Raw genomic sequence first — 4,694 nt, 5'->3', positions numbered from 1 at the left:
AGGAGCTAAAGAGCTCTTGATGAAAGTGAAAGAGGAGAGTGAAGAAACTGGCTTAAAAGTCAACATTCAGAAAACTAAGATCATGGCATCCAGTCCCATCAGTTCAGTTCAGTTCAGTCACTCAGTTGTGTCCGACTCTTTGTGACCCTATGAATTGCAACACGCCAGGCCTCCCTGTCCATCATCAACTTCCAGAATTCACTCAAACTCATGTCCACTGAGTCAGTGATGCCATCCAGCCATCTCATCCTCTGTTGTCCCCTTCTCCTCCTGCCCCCAGTCCCTCCCAGCATCAGAGTCTTTTCTAATGAGTCAACTCTTTGCATGAGGTGGACAAAGTACTGGAGTTTCAGCTTTAGCATCATTCCTTCTGAAGAACACCCAGGGCTGATCTCCTTCAGAATGGACTGGCTGGATCTCCTTGCAGTCCAAGGGACCCTCAAGAATCTTCTCCCATCACTTCCTATCAATAGATGGGGAAATAATGGAAAAAGTGACAGACTTTATTTTCTGGGGCCCCAAAATCACTATGGACAGTGACTGCAGCTATGAAATTAAAAGATGTTTTCTCCTTAGAAGAAAAACTGTGACCAACTTAGACAGTGTATTAAAAAACAGAGACATTACTTTGTCAACAAAGGCCCCTATAGTCAAAGCTGTGGTTTTTCCAGTAGTCATGTATGGATGTGAGAGTTGGACCATAAAGAAGGCTGAGCACCAAAGAACTGATGCTTTCTAACTGTGGTGTTGGAGAAGACTCTTGAGAGTCCCTTGGACTGCAAGGAGACCCATTCAGTGAATCCTAAAGGAAATCAACCCTGAATATTCATTGGAAGGACTGATGTTGAAGCTGAAACTCCAATACTTTGACCACCTCATGGGAAGAGCCAACTCATTGTAAAATTTCCTGATGCTGGAAAAGATTGAAAGCAGGAGGAAAAGAGGATGTCTGGGGACACAATGGTTTGATGACATCACTGACTCAATGGACACATGTTTGAATAGGTTCTGGGAGATGGTTATGGGCAGGGAAGTCTGGCATGCTGCAGTCTCTAGGGTCACAAAGACTCAGACATGACTGAGTGACTGAACAGCAACAACCACAGGTGTTAGAGTGGTAAAGAATCTGCCCGCCAGTACAGGAGAGGGAAGCTGAATCCCTGGGTTGGGAAGATCCCCTGGAGAAAGAAATGGCAACCCATTCCAGTATTCTTGCCTGGGCAATCCCATGGACAGAGGAGCCTGGAGGGCTACCATCCATGGGGTCTCAAAAAGAGTCAGAAATGGCTTAGTGACAAAACAACAATAACTGAATGACATCAAGAACTGACTGCAGGTTTATTTATGTGATGGACCCTTTTCATGAGCAAAATGACCTAAGTATGCCTTTTAGAAAGTAATTAAATATTTTTAATAAAATGCTTTTTTGCAAAAACTTGTATTAACAAGTGTGTATTTAAGTTAATAATATCTCCATGTTTCCAAATTGTTTTGAATTTATTGACTTAAAGAAGGTGATACTTCAGTGAAATAGCAAGTAGATAATTATAGACATTAGAAAAGGTGTTAATATGCTTTCTAGGAACTGAGACAGTCAATGACTCCATCAGTACAATAAACCCTGTGGCATTTCTCCAGGCTCTTGTGTTCATGTAAAATTGAATTACGTGAAGTTAAGTGAGTCCTATACAAAAGTCTTCTTTCCTCCTCAGTATCTTTCCACATAGTCTGTCTCTCTGTGATGTCTCTGACCGTTAGAGTGGTAGTACTGAAAAGACCTAAATTGCTGCCATGATAGTAAAAGCAAAAAAAAAGTCAACTTTAATGTTTGACTTTAGCCCATACAGACAAAAAAATATATATACATGAAGTTCCTATGCAGTATATTACAGTTAACTGGGTAAATTTGGAAATATGTACAATAATTCATTCTATCAATTTGAATCTTTCTATACAGTGGAACATAGCAGTCAATTCTAAAGGAAATCAACCTTGAATATTCATTGCAAGGACTGATGTTGAAGCTGAAGCTTTAATACTTTGGCCACCTGATGCGAAGAACTGACTCATTTGAAAAGACTCTGATGCTGGGAAAGATTGAAAGCAAGAGGAGAAGGGGATGACAGCGGATGAGGTGGTTGGATGGCATCACTGACTCAGTGGACATGAGTTTGAGTAAACCCTGGGAGTTGGTGATGGACAGGGAGGCCTGGTGTGCTGCAGTCCATGGGGTCACAAAGAGTCGGACACAATGAGAGACTGAACAACAACAACAATTATATAATAGAAAGATTAAGCTCAGTGTGAGAAAGCTAACATGCAGTCTTGCTAATACAGTAGTTCTGACCAAGAGCCAGGGCCAGGTTTTGGTCATACTGAAAAGTACATATGATGGAATGGAGCTAAATGTTTTTTTAAGTTAAAGAGGTTAATAAATTTAAGGTCAACTTCAAAGTGCTCACTAGCATGAATACTAAAATTAGTGCTAAGAATAGAATATGGAACATAAATAAAATTGCCTAAATACAAAAATGCATTTTAAAAAATCCAACCTTCTTTTGGGTTTTTAATTTTTCAATTAAAAAATTGAATTAAATTTCAATTTGAAGAATGGAGAAACATTTATCTAAAAATACAATTAGCTATAAAATATAAACAGCGTAATATGTTATGCAAGATATTTTTGTACATAGAAAATTCAAACAATAAAATATTCTAGCTTTAATTGTAATATATGTTGTTTCTTCATTAATAAGAAGTTAGTTAAATCTTTTACAGGAGGTTATTTTTTTATCTGTATGAAAATCATAGTTTTACTTTTAAATGTAAGATAGTGGCTATTAACTAAACTTATTATAGTAATCATTTAGCCATATACATATATATTAAATCATTGTTGTACATCTTAAACTTATACAATATTATATATATCAACTATATCCCAACAAGACTGGAAAAATATAGATTTTTAAATTTGTTTTAGAAGCCTTCTACCAAGGAACTGAAAGCATTCACCTACGAAAGACGGGGAAAATTAACCCACTGACGCACTGCAGACTAGGCATGTCGTTTCTTGACTCCTCGTGGTGAATCAAAGTGATCATAGAATCTGTTTTGCCTCTGATTTTAGCTGTATTACATGCTCTGCAAGTCCGCTGACGTGCTGGTGTAGCGACCGGAAGTTCTCGGTTCCCCCTCTCCTCTCCGCGGGCCTGAGTCTGAAAGCTGTCCTGGTTTATGGGGCTTCAGCAGTAAAGGCCGGAGAAACCAGGAAGAGATGTCTCACTATATATAGCACATTACATTAGTTCCCTGCTGGCTCGCTCAGTTGGTAAAAATCTGCCTGCAATGCAGGAGACCTGCCTTCACTCCCTGGGTCAGGAAGATCCCCTGGAGAATGGAAGGGCATCCCACTGAAGTATTCTGGCCTGGAGAATCCCATGGACAGAGGAGCCTAGCGGGCTACAGTCCACGGGGTCATGAAGTGTCAGACACGATCGAGCCACTAACACTTTAACTTTCAGTGATATATAAGGAGAATCATGTATGTATGCTTCATGTTTTTAAAGGAAAAGAGAAGTCAATGTGTGTGTTTCTGTGTGTGTGTTTGTTTGCATTTTGTCCTGAGGTGCTGTACATTGTTAAAATTTTTGACAACTCCCACATATCTCTGTCTTTGTGGGGAAAACATTCATTATTTACCATGTTGAAACTGAGATAGAAAATCTAAAAAAATTGATTGATCACTCATTTGAGTATACTATTAATAACAATGAATACATATACATCATATTGTTATATTAATGACATGTTAACAGTATATATTGTATTTTTGGTAATAGGTCATAACATATATTAGCAATATATTAATTATAGTATAATTATATTAATAATCTTTAAGTAATAAGTGTGAACTTATTTGGTATTATGAAATTAGTGAACCTCACAGACATCTGAAACATACCTTTTAAAGTAATTTATTTAATTGAAGAATAATTACCTTGCAATATTGTGATGTTTTTTGCCAAGTAAGTTTTCAGTTTGTTACTGAATTTGAATGAGCATAATAAAGGACAAAAGTTGACATTTATTTACTGGTTTACAATATCTGAGTCTAAAAGGGTCTGAAATATGTTAAAATCTTAGCAAAGTTCAATGAATTTTAATGGACAATTTATATTTTTATTACTTTTTCAATATGAAGGAATATCTTTTTTATGTGTCATCTGCCATATTCTGTTTTGCCATTGTAATTTTTTGTTCTTTATATTCACCTTATCCTCATTTTTTTTAATTTTTACTTTTTAATTGGAGGATAATTGCTTTATAATGTTGTGTTAGTTTCTGTCATACAACAATGTGATTTGGTAAAATATGGGTCACTTCACTAATTTGTGTGTCTTCCTTGTGCAGGGGCCATACTAATCTACACTGTATTGTTCCAATACATACTCAAACGGATGTCCATTGAGTTGGTGATGCTATCCAACCATCTCATTCTCTGTCCTCCCCTTCTCCTCCCACCTTCAGTCTTTCCGAGCATCAGGGTCTTTTCCATTGAGTCTGTTCTTTGCATCAGGTGGCCAAAGTATTGGAGTTTCAGCATCAGTCCTTCCAATGAACACTCAGGACTGATTTCCTTTAAGATGGACTGGTTGGATCTCCTTGCAGTCCAAGGGACTCTCAAAAGTCTT

At 37.5% G+C, this 4,694-nt stretch overlaps 1 non-coding gene across 1 annotated transcript; it reads right to left on the bottom strand.

Annotated features, from left to right (window-relative positions):
• Positions 1 to 4,368: 4,368 nt before the first annotated feature.
• Positions 4,369 to 4,472, bottom strand: LOC138088842 (U6 spliceosomal RNA). Its single transcript, XR_011145750.1, has one exon. It is a non-coding gene; the product is annotated as a U6 spliceosomal RNA (small nuclear RNA).
• Between the last annotated feature and the right edge of the window lie 222 nt (positions 4,473 to 4,694).

The sequence above is a fragment of the Capricornis sumatraensis genome, chromosome 11 (assembly GCF_032405125.1).
Source record: "Capricornis sumatraensis isolate serow.1 chromosome 11, serow.2, whole genome shotgun sequence".
Lineage (NCBI taxonomy): Eukaryota > Metazoa > Chordata > Mammalia > Artiodactyla > Bovidae > Capricornis > Capricornis sumatraensis.
This window is presented reverse-complemented; position numbering and strand designations above follow the sequence as displayed.